Raw genomic sequence first — 15358 nt, 5'->3', positions numbered from 1 at the left:
ACTGACAGATCACGTGGCCGCCACTGGGCGGTGGGCGGGGAGGGGGGGAGGAGCGTCCGGGGAGGAGCGAGAGGGCAGGAGTAGGAAAGATGAGAGGGGGAGGGGGACCGAAAGAAGGGAGGAGGAGGGTGCAGAGGAGCGAGGGGGAAGGGGAGAAGAGGAGGGGAGGAGGAAAGGAGAGGGGAGGGCAGAAAGTGGAGAGGAGGGAAGAAAGAGGGAACGTGGAGGAAAGATGGAAGAAGGTGAGGGAAAGCAAACACTTACAAGTCACCTAGCACTAGTTCTTCCCAGATGTAATGGGAAATGGATTTAGGGGCCAAGAGACCTAACTCTTGACGCTGATCTTGTGACTTAACAATCATTTGATTCCTTATGTGTAGGAAGTCTGGGCAGTAGGAAATTCCCCCACGTTGGCATTCTTCACTTAGATGATGGGTAAGAACTTGTAAGAATTGCTGTAGAGGAGATTGCTGATCAGGTGTGTTTTGAAGTAAGAGGACCTCTAAGATTCTTTGCAATTCACCGCAATAAACATTTATTAACAGCCTACTATGTGCATGGTACCAAAGATAGAAGAACAAAAAAGTATAGCAGCTACCTTCAAGGAGCTTCAAGAGGGAAGTGTAATACAAAACAGGATATGCAGGGGCAGCTAGGTGGCAGTGGATAAAGCACTGGCCCTGGAGTCAGTAGTACCTGAGTTCAAATCCAGCCTCAGACACTTAACACTTACTAGCTGTGTGACCCTGGGCAAGTCACTTAACCCCAATTGCCTCACTAAAGAAAAAACAAACAAAAAAACAGGATATGCTTTCCCAAAAATGCAATATAAGTGGAAAGAGTAGGAATACACAGTGATCAGACATAAAAACACCTGTAGCTAGTACGTGAGAGCAGTGCACATGTAAGGAGCCTACATGTGGGTAACAACTATGCAGACACTTGCAACAGTCTTGTGTCTGAGGAGGTTTGCGCACTGCTTTCTCTGAGCCTACCAGCCCTGGGCAGGTGGAAGCCTTTGTCCAGCATCCTGCCTCTCCCTTTCTCCACTGCCCTGCTCTCCTATGATCCTATCCCTCTTCTGGTCTCGGTCTCTCTCTATTAAGTAATGTTACCTGCTACAAACTCTGACTCCATGGTGGCCTGCTAGCACCAGTCTGCTGGGGTGTTCTAAGAACACAAGATAATAAAAGAACTACTTACTTACTATCTCTATGCTGATGATTTTTAAATCTTCCTTTCCTGCTCCAATCTCTCTGCTGACCTCCAATCTCATGTTGCCTTTCAGAAATCTTGAACTAGATGTCCTATAGACACCTTAAACTCAGGATGTCTAAAACAAGACTCATACTTTCCTCTTCCTCCTACCTTCCCTGTTAGTGTGGAGTGCAATGCTGTCTTCTCAGTACCTCAGGCTTGCAACTTAGGGGTCATCTTGGATTCCTCACTATCTCTCAATCCTGTAACAATTGGAATGACACCACCTGCTGGAGACTTACTGTAGAAAAGCTCCGCCATGAGGTGAAGGTCTCTGAGGGCCAGACCATGAGTCTTTTCTTTGGCGTCAGAAAGTGACATTTGCTTGTGGGAGGAAGAAGGGGGAGCCTGGCGCTCTGACTCTCTCTCTTTCCTATGGACTCTGGCAGAGAGTAGAGCTAGGAATGTGCTCTCCCTTTAATAGATAGAGGAATGTAGGCCTTTCTCTCCCTCTTTACCAAATTCTTATTCTCCTTAATAAATGCTTAAAAGTCTAACTCTTGATAAAGCTTATAATTTATTGGCGATCACTCATTAGATATTTTAGACAGTATAGCTAGAATTTTAGCCTTAACAATCCCTACGTCCAAACTGTTGTCCAGGCCTATTTCATCTTTTCAACATCTTCAAATAATCCCCCTGCTCTTCGGTGACACTGCCTCTACTCTAGGACAGGTCCTCAGCCCCTCATTCCTTGATTGCTACAGTAGCCTGCTGGTGGGTCTGTCTACCTCAGGCCTCTCCCCACTCTTATCCATCCCCCATTCAGCCATTCTAGTGATTTTCCTAAAGCACAGATCCAATCTTGTCACTCCCCTACTCCATAAATTCCACTGGATACTTATCGCCTCCAAGAACAAATACAAAATGTCCCATTTGGCTTTCAAAGGCCTTCATAACCTAGCCCCCTCCTACCTTTCCAGTCTTCTTATATTTTATACCCCAGCATACTCTCTTAGATCCAGTGACACTTGGCCTGGTTGTTTCACAAACAAGACACTGCATCTCTCAACCCTGGGCATTCTCTCTGGCTACCCTTCTGTGCCTAGAATGCTCTCCCTTCTCCACTCAGACTGCTGACCTTTCTGGCTTCCTTCAAGTCCCAGTTAAAACCCTACCTCTTACAGGAAGCCTTCCCCAACCCTACTTAATTCTAGTGCCTTCCCATCTGTTAATCATTTCCTATTTATCCTAAATGTAGCTTGCTTTATATATATATTTGACTGTTGTCTCTCCCATTAGATTGTAAGCTGCTTGAGGGCAGAGACCTCTTATGCCTTTTTTTGTATTCCCAGAACTCTGCATAGTGCCTGGCACCATGCTTTTAAAAAATGTTTATTGAGTGATTGAGAACAATATAATTGATTGATTGAAAACAGATAATAAAAGTCAGGCAGGGTGCCCAACCTCCCCACCCCCAACCACCCCTAATATTAAGTCTTTTCTTCTTGATCCTTATGTATAGGGGATTATAACTAACAAATGAATGGATCAGGAAAGGCTTTTTATGGCACCTGAGCTGTGTTTTGAAGGAAGATAGAAATGTTAAAAGGTAGAAACAAGAGAAGGGAATAAGCATTTATATAGTGTCTACTGTGTGCCAGGTATTGTGCTAAATAAATGCTTTACAGATATCTCCTTTGATCCTTATAACAACACTGTAAAGTTGGTATTGTTATTACCTCCATTTAACAACTGAGGAAAATGAGGCAAACAAGGTAAGTGACTTGCCCAGGATCACATAGCTAGTTAAGTATCTGAGGCTAGATTTGAACTTAGATCTTCCTCACTCTTGGCCCAGCCCTCTACCCACTCCACCACCTAACTACCTGGTGGAGAAGAATCAGGAGTATATTCTACAGGTAAGAGATAACCTTTGCAAAGGCACAGAAGAGGGATACAGGGTATCCCTGATGGAAAGTACCTAGCAGAGGGGCAGCTAAATGGCGCAGTGGATAGAGCACTGGCCCTGGATTCAGGAATACCTGAGTTCAAATCTGGCCTCAGACATTTAACACTAGCTGTGTGACCCTGGGCAAGTCACTTAACCCCAATTGCCTCACAAAAAAAAAAAAAAAAAGAAAGTACCTAGCAGGGCAGTTTGACTAGAACTGAGAATACATGAAGAAATAAAAAATAAGACAGTAAAGACTGGCAGGGCTTTAAATGCCAGGTTGAGAATTTTACATTTTATCTCAGTTGCCATAAGAAGTCATTAAAGATTTTTTGCTGTTTTTTGATTTTTTATCAGTGACTTGGATAAAGGCATAGAAAATATAATTAAGTTTACAGATGACACCAAGCTGGGAGAAATAACTATAAGATGTTGTTCAATTGTGTCTGACTCTTCATAACCCCATTTGGGGTTTTCTTGGCAAAGACACTAGAGTGGTTTGCCATTTCCTTCTCCAGCTCATTTTACAAATGAGGAAAGTGAGGCAAACAGGGTTAAGGGACTTTCTCTGAGTCACACAGCTGTAAGAGTTTGAGGCTAGATTTGAAGTCATGAAGATGAATCTTCCTGTGGTAGCTACTTCATAAGATTGTTATAGTGCTCAAGGAAAATAATGTATACAAAATACTTTGTAAAGCTTAAAGTGATATGTATCTTCAGTTATTATTACCATACTGAATGTAGGGTCTTATTGATATTATTTCTACCTCTCAAGCACCTAGCAAAGTACTTTACACAGAGCAGGTACTCCCTACTTCCATTCACCAGGGATCCATGGTGTCAGTGGAGTGGGTATTCCCTGACCAATACAGACCCTTCTTTGACTTGGCAGACTGTCTTTTAGCACTTATATAGCCAAAAAAATATCATTACCATACAGACAACCTACTGACACCCTCCCCCATGAACTTAGCTAGATGGGCCCTCAGCCAACAGAAAACTTATCATTTGGCCCATACTCAAAGCCTTTCAGAATTAATAGTTCCTGACAGAGAGCTTATACTCCACTGACTTAGCCCTTATGAACCTAAAGTCACAAGACCTCAGTTCAAATCCTCACTCTGTCACATTGTTCCTTCCCAACCAAGGGCAAGTCACTTAACCTCCCAGTGACTGAGGCAATTCTCTAGGAGTAGAAGTTAGAGGCAACTTGCCCATCTGTCTTGGTGAAGGGAATTCTCATACCAGAAGTTCCCCACAGTGATGAAGTCATAAGTGGAAGAAAACAAAAACAAGAAGAAGAAACCGGTGGTTTGAATCCTCCAAACCACAGGACATCAGAAGAGGACTTCAGGAGGTACTTAATAGATATTTAATTAAATGGAGTGATTATATCACAGAGTTTTATTTGCCTCATGCTTCTTTCTGGTAAAAAAAGAAAAAACTGAAGAAACTCATCCCTCCAGGTAGACACCTATGAGCTCACCCATTTTCTAGACTTCCCAAGGCTCCCTTTACACTTTCAACAAGCATTTAGCAATTAAATTAGACAAATATCTATCATGTGTTTGGTGATCTCAACTCCCATGGGTTCAATTATTTTTGATAGTAACAGAGATATTAGGAAAATGGGAGCTTTTAGGGGAAAAGATATCGAGTACAATTTTGGAGGTGTTGAGTTTAAAATGTCTATGGAACATCCAGTTCAAGATGTCTAAAAGGCATTTGGAGATGTGAGACTGCAAGTTGGGAGAGAGGTTAAGGCTGGAGAAGCAGACCTAAGAGTTACCTGCACAGAGAAGCTGTAATTTTAGCCACACCTTCTGTAGGTAGGTGGTGCCTACAGGTTCAGGAAATGTTTTCTGAGAATCCATTCTTTGATAACCGCCCAGAGAGTATGGAGATGGATGTGGAGACAGTATGCAGATGACAGAAGAGTCAAGGAGAAGAGGCTCACTACTGCAAGATAAGTGATGTAGGACTTTGCCAAATTTGGGAGACTGACTGCAGTCCAAGAGCCACAGCTCACACCTGGTTGGGCTTAGGAACCTGATGTATGGCAGAAGCACTGGGTACAGCACTTGGGACAGCTTAGACATTGCTAGTGTTGAACTGATCTGATGGTTTCCAATGCCTGTTGACTAACCTGGCTTTAAAGATTTTCTCTGGTGCTTTGTAGTAAAGAGTACTTTTGCCCTCATTTACTTGCCCTATCTTCCCTCATCCATCCTCATAGACCTAGATGGAAGGAGATAGCCACAGCCTTCTCTTCTACTTCACATCCCTGCTGAAGCCTATGGAATCTCTGTGTGAAAGCTAGAGGTTTTGTCCTGGACCCCTATGTTCAAAACAACCCAAAGAGCTACAGACAATGAACTTGGTTTTAACTGTGAGGCATTTAACCATGAGGACATTCCTTCCTCTGCTAATTTTAGGGTGCTGATGAGAGTTATTAATAAAACCATAACATAATTTTTTTAATCCCCAAGCCAAAATGAAAATCCTGGCTATCTGAACAGAGCTATCCTATTAACTTATGTGTATTTAAGCTAGTAAATAATGTCGTGCATTGCCCTACCTAACATAAACAACCAAAACAGCCCATAATATCCATGCCAATCATGAATTTTTATGCAGAAGTAGAATAGGAAATAGATTAAAGGTATTGCAAGAGCAATGATATAAAGCACACATTAGCACACACAAACATGCAAACATTTAGTTAAGGGGGATTTAAAATCTTTCCTGCCTTTTCCTCAGTTCTCCTAAGAGCAGCCACTCAGTAGGCTCTTTCCAAGTTCTTTGTTACATAAAGCAGAGACTCCTCTAAGGCTAGACCGCCATGCTTGGTCTTCAGTCCTGACACACACACTGCGAAATATCCTCAGGGACCTGGTTGCCATAGCAATGCCATGGTTCTCTTCCTTGCTGTAACTCAGCTCCCCTTCTCTTTCTAATTTGCTGCACAGAAAAAAATTCTACCCTCTTACTCAAAACTGGTCATAATCCAGACAAGCATTGTTCCACTTTAAGAAGATAATGCTCTCTCTCAGGCTACAAATCCCAACATGCCTAAGCCTTGGATTCTGTTACATTTGGTTAAAGATAATGGACACAGGGCAGCTAGGTGGAGCAGTGGATAAAGCACCAGCCCTGGATTCAGGAGTACCTGAATTCAAATCTGGCCTCAGACACTTGACACTTACTAGCTGTGTGACCCTGGGCAAGTCACTTAACCCTCATTGCCTTGCAAAAAAAAAAAAAAAGATAATGGACACAGAGTCTGTTGCCATGTCCATATTCAAAGTCCTGGTGAGGCCTGCCAAATCTTGCTGACCACTGCCATAGCTTACAAGAGCAATGTCATTATGTCTGTGAGTACCTTAGTGGTATAGAAGAGAGTAATTCCCTTTAAATTTATGGGCATTGAAATCACATCATTCCTGTATGAGTAGTTGCCAACTGTTTCCCTTTGATAGGGAAGTCAGTCTCTAGTACTTCTGGCTTGGAACAAGGGGATTTTTAGTAATCTAGTTTTATTGGACTTTTCCGTTTATCCTCTTTATAAATACTGGCTACCATTATTGTTGTTACTGATTGAGGAAAGAACAGTTTTATGGAATGTGAGAAAGTCAATCAAGAAGGAATAAAAGGATCACCTCTCAGGAGTGATGGCCCAATTGTTGGAGTATATAGGAGATATATTAAGTGATGGCATTAAATATAAAGAAAGATTTCTATTAAATCAGTGTCTTAGAATTGGTAAATTGGTACAAAGATAGTTACACAGAGTCACACACCATTAGTAATTAACCTCATATAGCAAACATTTCAGTTACTCATATTATGGTTTTTGACTAATTTTTAATAGGAAAATGGCAAGAAACTCATGATCTCTGATATCAAATCTCCCTAGAAACCCACTATTAGTAGGTAATTTTCTTGCCCTGATTTATTCAAAAGATCAGATGACAGAAAATACAACTTTGAGTCATCTGGGCTATTTTCCTGTATTATATATCACATGATTTCCTCTTGATTGTTTTGATGCCTCAAATAACTACTGGTACAATTGATTCCACTGCCTAACTTGCTGCTACCATTGGTGAAAAGTTATTATCTGCCTTAGAGTGTTAAGTCTTGATTTTCAAATCCCTTTTCCTGTCCTTTTTTGTTCTAAGATAAGATTAAAATATCAGTATTAATGAGAGGAGGTTTTTGTGTTTTTACTTAGGTCCTTCAGAGTTTCCTAATCTACAACCAATTCACCGATATCCTTCATTAGTGTATCTTCCAGAAGAAAAGAGTAGCAAATAAGTATTTTATTTAATCTTTCCATTATTCATACCACTCCATGGTGGCATGGAAGTTACTCTGGATAATCAAAGATTATACTAACAGAAAACAGTTAAGGCAAGTTCTACCAGCCTGGAAACTGGCCTTGAATATGGTCATGTAACATATGGTTTGAGGACTGATCAGCTATGGTCATCATCAGCATGGTGATAAATTCTTTAGCAATGGCAACCCATGAGACAAAAAAAAAATAGCAAATGGCCTTCAGTACTATATGTCTCACTTCCACTTGCACAATGGCAATGGCAAGAAATGGAATAGAACATCTAAGCATGATCCCAAAGTACTTTAAATTTGCTATCTTGTTTTATCCTTAAAACACCCTTGTGAAGTAGTTACAAGAACCAGAGAAATTAAAAGACTTGCCCACAGTCATATTTAGCTAGGAAATATCAGAGGAATGATTTGAATTGAGGGCAATGCAATGAAGGTTAAGTGACTTGCTTGCTCAGGGTCACACAGCTAATAACTGAGACCAAATTTGAACTCAGGTCTTCCTAACTCCAGGCTCACTTAGCTACCCATAAATGCAATTAGAAACATCATTTATGGATTAAATTGAAAGGAGAACAACAGATGACACAAAAATGGAATAGATTTTCCAGCATTTCTGTAGTGATACTGTTATGAGTTGTCCTCAGTTCCCCACTTTTCTTCATATCATACTTAATAAATGATACCTTATAACTATGTCCTTAGCTTTAGTTACTATTCCCTGCAATGTCATAGACCTAGGAGACTTGAATTTGGAAAGGCCAAGGTCACCCACCCAATGCATTTCCAGTTGTCTCTACTTTTGTCTTACCACTGAACTTTGATGACTCTAGAGGAGAGAGTGAGACCTCACTTAAATGCAATTCACACGCAAGTAAAGATATCATCCTTTGATATCACTAGTCCTCTTCAAAAAATGAAGGATGAACAACAACATTAACAGTTGAAATTTTGTGGCTCTTTGGAGAGGATGACCTGTCCCTGCTACACTTGGTGCCAGCTTGTGGAAATGATTTTCTTAGTTTTTTGGTTGGGGGGGGGGGTTGAGGGGCAATGAGGGTTAAGTGACTTGCCTAAGGTCACACAGCTAGTGTCAAGTGTCTGAGACCAGATTTGAACTCAGGTCCTCCTGAATCCAAGGTCAGTGCTTTATCCACTGCACCACCTTGCTGCCCCCATTGGTTTTGTTTCTTTATTTTGGGGGGGGGTTTGGGTTTTGTGGAAATGATTTTCAATGGGTCACAGATTAAAGGGACAGCTCCCTATTATAGATATGGGGCAACATTATCTTCGTCCGCAAATGTAGAAATTGAGTAGAGAAGTTGATCTCTGGTCGCTTAATACAATTTAGAGTCCATTCCTTCCAAGTTGACTTCATCCTGGTAGATCTTTGAGTGTAAAAAGACATTGATTCTCGGGGGGGGGGGGAGGGGAAGGGGGCAGCTAGGTAGGGCAGTAGATAAAATTACCTGCCCTGGATTCAGGAGAACCTGAGTTCCAATCCAGCCTCAGACACTTGACACTTACTAGCTGTGTGACCCTGGGCAAGTCACTTAACCCTCATTGCCCAGAAAAAAAAAAAAGACATTAATTCTCTAGGGTAGAGCTGATGGTAGCATTTAATTCAGTATGACTAGAAATGAGGAGCAAAGGTTTTGAAGTTTGGGCCCTTGACTTTATTGCTTCTTTAGCTTGCCACTCAGGAAGCAAGAGCCTGATGGCTTTGCTCTTATTTCTTCCTCTTGCCTACAACCAAGGGAATTTTGAGCTTCTGTGTTTTCTCTCTGTGTTGGACAAGAAAAACATTGGGTTTCTATTCCTCTAAGTCCTGCTTTCTGCACTGACTTAGAGGTGGGTTAAGTAGGTATTTTATTAAATGATTGGGGGACCGTTTCTTGCTAAATCACTGTGGGCCAGACTGGGTTTAAATGAATTATATATTTCACAGAGAATAAGGTCTAAGAAGGATGGAAAGGTAGGAGGGGCTTTTGAAGAGCCAGAGTAAGTTAATTTGGTGGGAGTAGAAGGAAAGAGGGTGGCATGGTCAGACCTATATTAAATTCACCTTGGCAGCTAAGAGGAGTTTGAATTAGACTTGTTTCCCTTGGCTAGTTAGAAGGCTATTGTAGTAGCCCAAACAAAAAATGAGAGCCTGAACTAGGGTACTATGTGAATGTAAGGAAGGATATATTTATAAGACATACTAGGAAGGTAGACACAAACAATTTGACTTGGGAATAGATTGGATATGTAGGGTGACTGGGAGTGAGAAATTCAGGATGGCACAGATTGGGAGTCTGTGTGATTGGGAGAATGGTAGCTCTCTAGGAAAGTTCAGAAGAGGGAAGGGATGGTTTGAGGGGTGATGACAAGGAATATATTGAGTTCTGTTTGGACATGTTGAGTTTAAAATATATACAGGACATTCATTTTGAGATGTCCAAAAGGATATTGGTGATACAAGGACTGGAGCAGAGATCAATTAGGGCTAGCTACAAAGATATGGAATTCTTAGAGATAAGTGAACTCATGGGAACTGATGAAATCGCTTAGTGAAATAGTATGAGAGAAGACTCAGTATATAACATTGGGTGATACTCATGGTTTGAGGACATGATCTAGATGAAGATCCAGCGAAAGAGACTGAGAAGAAGCAGTCAGACAGGTATGTGAGAGCTAGGAAAGAGAGCAGTCACAAAAGTCTAGAGAGGAAAGAGCATCCAGGATAAGTGAGTAAAAAGTCAAAGACCACAGAGTTGACAAGAAGGGTGAGAATTGAGAAAAGATTATTAGATTTGACAGTTAAAAGATCACTGGTAACTTAGAGCATAATTATTTAATCATGAAGTCAGAAGCTCAAATGTAGAGAGTTAATGAGAGTGAGAGGAAAAGAAATGTGGGTAGTGATTTTAATTGATTTCTCAAACACAAGCCAAGAATGGGAGAGATAAGGGATGACATTCATAGGAATGACTGGATCCAGTGGGTTTTTTTAAAGGACAGAGGAGACATGTCATGCATGTTTATAGGCACTAGGGCAACAATCAGTAGATAAGGAGAGATGATTGAATATTAGTGGGAGAGTGATGACAGTGGGGGCAAATTTTAAAAGACCAAATGGGAAATGATCAAGAGTGCATGTAGAAGGGTTTGCTGTGGCAAGGAGGACTGCTTCTTTTTGTGAGACAAGAGTGAAAGAGGAGATAATAGTGGAAGGCATCTGAGTAATATGAGGTTAGGAGGGGAGACAAAGGAGCTCTCAGCAAGTAGTGTTTAACTTTTTTCAATGAAGTGTTTGGGGGGGGGGGTTGGAGAAGGGGCAGAGGAGGTGCCATGGAAGACTTGAGGAGAGATTAAATGGTTTATAATAGCCTCTTCAGTGGGTTGGATGACTAATCAATCAATTAGAGAGATGATTACTTTGTTGGGTTGAGGATCCAGTATAGATTATCTAATTTAAATAACATTCAATTGTAGAAGACAGTGTAGAGTTGAGTGGCTGAGACTGGGAAGGGAGGAGAATGTAGATAGTGTTGGTCTGGTAAAGATCAGAAGTCACAGTAAGAACAAGAAAAAAGGTTAGGGGCTGTAAATCAGGGGAAAACTAGAATGATAAAAGATTATGATCAGATTAAGGAATTGTATGGTACAACACTTGTGGGTATTGGCAAGCTTAAGGAATAGCTGAATACAGCTGAGATAAAATGGTGTTGTAGATGATTTATGATTTCTCTTTGGGGGACAGTTAGTGAGTGTCAGGCTGGGATATAAAGCAAGGTTTCTCCTGATTCATCTCATGCTCTATAATTAGTGTGAGGGTGTGGGGAAGCCAGCTGGAAGCTGGAAGCTGGCAGTATAACAATGCACTTCCCCCTAAAATTTAGCAATCCAAAGGAGCTGGACACAACTGCTTTCTGAACTGGTCCAAGGTTTTAGGTGGAAGAAATAAAGCACAGAGTGGGTGATCTATGATACAGACATGATTTCTCTAAGACTATTATTCATTTACAAACCTAATAGCCAAAGACAAAAACCCAAGAGAGGCCTGTGCCCTGAGGCTGGGTTCCTCTATTTTTATTTGTCCAAGTAATGCTAGTTATGCCTAAAATAGAAAGTTTTACAAATAAGGAGCAATAGATATTTCAAAATAGCTAATCAAATTATGCAATATTTATAGCACCCTATCACAGGAAGGGACCCTAAAGTCATTTAGTCTCACCTTATTTTAGAGAGGAACTAAAGCATAGAAAGCATGACTTGTCCCTGGTCATATGGGGAATCAAGAGGCAGAGTTATGACTCTAGTCCAGGTCCTTTGAAAACAGAGCTAGCATTCCTTCCAGAACCAGCCTTTAAGGAGGCTAGCCAGGCAGGCTATTTCTTCACTTCCCACCGTGCTGCTCTCCTTTGGACATCATCATCATGATGCCCCAGGAAACTCTTCATCCTGCAAGCTCCCATCAGCCCTGGAACTCACACTTACTTTCCTCAAAACCCTGGTGCCCAGCAGCTCCATTTCATGATGTTCAGGCCAACCATGTGTCTTCACTTCCTACCCAGTTGCACTTTTCTGGTCTATCATGTCCCTGCCAGATATTTTTTCAGCTTCCTTTTCTGTGTTGTCTTCCCCCTCCCCCCGCCCCCCCCACGTTAAACTGCCAGCTCCTTGAGGACAGGGGCAGGGGTTTGGGTTTTTTTTTGTGCTTTCTAGTAGGCGTTTAATAAATATTTATTGGCTGAGCACTTCCTTCTTATGTATTAATTAAATACATGTATTAATTTTAATTAAGCTAAGATCAGGGAAATTGATGCGTCTTGTTAAGAAAAAAAGATTATTCATATCTTATTCTCCAAAATATATGCTTCTAGTGGCAAACTCCTAAATAAATAAAATATGATAGTATTCATCTATAGAATGTAAAAAATATTATCGTCTGCATTAAGCAGGCCAGGCCCTGCTACAATCCCCACTAAGACTGGAGTGCTGTATCTAGATGAGGACGTTGAGGACAGTGGATACAATAAGAATTTAACTAGGTGGGAGAAGGGAAAAACAGGATTGTAAAATAGAAAGGGTGAGGGGAAGGGAGGAGAACAAGCAAGGTTGTTAAATGAAAAACAGGCATGCCCTAAGTCACATGTATGGTGTTGACAATTGCCTGAACAAATCCAAGGCTGATATGTTATCCAGTATTTGGGGATAAAAGCAATCACAGGGAAAGGAATTATTACTCTTCTGATTAAGCAGTGCCCTCACCTTGGGCTGACTAATGTTAGATCTGGACTACAAACAAGGTCCTATGTGAGAACAGAAAGAGGCACAGGGAGTCTTGTCTGTTGAATGCCACCGATCTTGCATTATGTATCTTTGCCTTGTATTTGAGGATTCACATAAGAACATTCTAGTTCCAATTCATGTCCAGCTTTTATACTGGAATCAAAGTGTGGTCATCTCAACTGGACAAGAACTTACCACCAATGACTGAGTCAGTCAAGAAATCAATAAGCATTTATTAAGCACCAACTATATGCCAGGCACTGTGCTAAACAATGGGGATAGAAAGAAAACCAAGAAAAAATCCTCTTCTCCAGGAGCTCAAAATCTAATGGGAGAGACAACATGCAAACAACTATGTATGAACAAACTAGATGCAGGATAAATAAATCACCAACAGAGGGAAAGCAACTAGAATGAAGAGAGACTGAGAAAGGCTTCCTGTAGGTGGGATTTCAGTTGGATCTTGAAGGAATCGAGGGAAGCCAGAAGCTAGAGATGAGGAAGGAGAGAGCATTCCAGGCACAGGGGAGAGATCACTAGAGAAAATGCCTGGAGCCAAGAGATGGAAAATCTTGTTTGAGAACAGCAAAAAAAAGTGTCACTGCATAGAAGAGCATGTGAGGGGGTGCAAAGTATAAGACTGAAGAGGTAGGGGGGAAGATAGGTTATAGGGCTCTGATAGGTTATAAAGGCTCTGAACGCTAAATGGGATTTGGTATTGGAGCCTGGACATGACAGGCAGCTACTGGAATTTATTGTGGGGGGGAGGGCAACACAATAAGAACTGGAATTTAGGGAAATCACTTTGGCAGCTGAAGTATGGGCTTGAGTAGGGAGGGACTTGTAGCATACGCTGAACCAGCAAGCTATTGCAATAGTTTGGGTGTGAAGAGATGAGGGCTTGTAGTAGGGTGGTAGCAGTATCAGAGGAAAGAAGGGAGCAAATTTAAGAGCTGTTGCAAACATGAAATCCACAAGCCTTTGATGTGTGTGAGGGGGTGAGCAATGAGTTGAGGATGTGAGCCCAGGGCACTGAAAGGATAGGATGGTGGTACCCTCAACAGTGATAGGGAAGTTTGGAAAGAGGAAGTGTTTAGGAGGAAAGCTGGTGAGTTTAGTTTTAGAGGTTCAGTTTAAGATGTCTAATGGGCATCCAGTTCAAGATATCTGATAGACAGTTGGAGATGCAAGATTGCAGATCAGTAAAGATGTTAGGACTAGTTGAATGGATTTGAGAATCAGCATGGAGAAAATCATTGAATTCATGAAATTGGTGAGATCACCAATTGAATATGTATAGAGGTAGATGAGAGCCCAGAAGAAAGCCCTGTGGGACACCTACAGTTTGTAGGCAAATGCTGGATGAAGATCCAGCAAAGGAAACATAGATGGGGTCATATAGGTCGGTGGAGGACCAAGGACAGAGTAGTGTCCTGAAAACCCCAAGAGAAGAGTGTACTAAGGAGAAGAAGACCAGCAGTATTAAAGGCTGTAAAAAGGTCAAGAAGGATGAAGATTTTTGAAAAAGACATTAAATTTGGCTATGAAGAGGTCATTGGTTACTTTGGAGAGGGTAGTTTTGGTTGAATAATGAAGTCAGAAGCCTAACTGTAGAGTTAAGAAAAGGGTGAGAAGAGAAGTAGAGACATATATTGTAGATGTCCTTCTTGAGGAATTAAGCCATAAAAAGCATGAGATAAAGGGATGGTAAGTGATGATTGAAGAACCAAGTGGGGGAGACATGAGGTTTGTAGTAAGTAGAGAAGCAGCTAGTAGACAGAGACTGAAGATAAGTGTGAGAGTGAGGATATAAGAGGAGACGGGATGGAATGGGATTATTTGTGCAGATGGAGGGGTTTGCCTGAGAGGCCCATATATATGGCATTGACAAAAATGTGGGAAAACGGAATTATACTTTTTTTCCTGCCCCATACATGTGCTCAGTAACACTTGGGCAGTGTTATTTATGATTACAGAGTACATGTTATCTGCTGTTGTTCGGAAGATTGAAGTTCAAGGTTTTATTTGTTGGAAATTGTCTCTGGTATAACTTTTTCAACTAGTTACTACTACCATTTTGGGGTTGGATCAGATAACTAAGAGATTATGCCCTGCTTGGTCACTTTCTCTGTATTTAAACAAAAAGGAACTATCTTGTATTGCCAAAACTTAGAACCATACTTATAGAGGCCATCTACTCCATTTTACAGATGGGGAGACCAAGGCACAGGAAGCTTACATAACTTGCCCAAGGTCAAAGCAATAAAAAGCATCAGAGGCAGAATTTGAACCCAGGTTCTCTGACTTCCAGAGCCTGTGTTCTTTATATTATATCACACAATCTCCTGAATAAGTCTATGCCTATGAGGCTTCAGTGAGAGGCATGACAGTGCTGCTAAAGAATTCATCATTGTTCACATGTTAGGATATAGCTGAGGAAATTTTTCCATCACTTAAGGAAAGCATTCAGTTATTTTTTTATACACCTGTTAAAGGGTTGAATGTGAGCTACTAAAGTATGTTGAGCAGTCATTTAAAAATGCATTAACCTCATTTTGTTAACTTTGAATTCTTGAAAAA

The sequence above is a fragment of the Dromiciops gliroides genome, chromosome 2 (assembly GCF_019393635.1).
Source record: "Dromiciops gliroides isolate mDroGli1 chromosome 2, mDroGli1.pri, whole genome shotgun sequence".
Taxonomy (NCBI): Eukaryota; Metazoa; Chordata; class Mammalia; order Microbiotheria; family Microbiotheriidae; genus Dromiciops; species Dromiciops gliroides.
Note: the sequence above shows the minus strand (reverse complement) of the source record.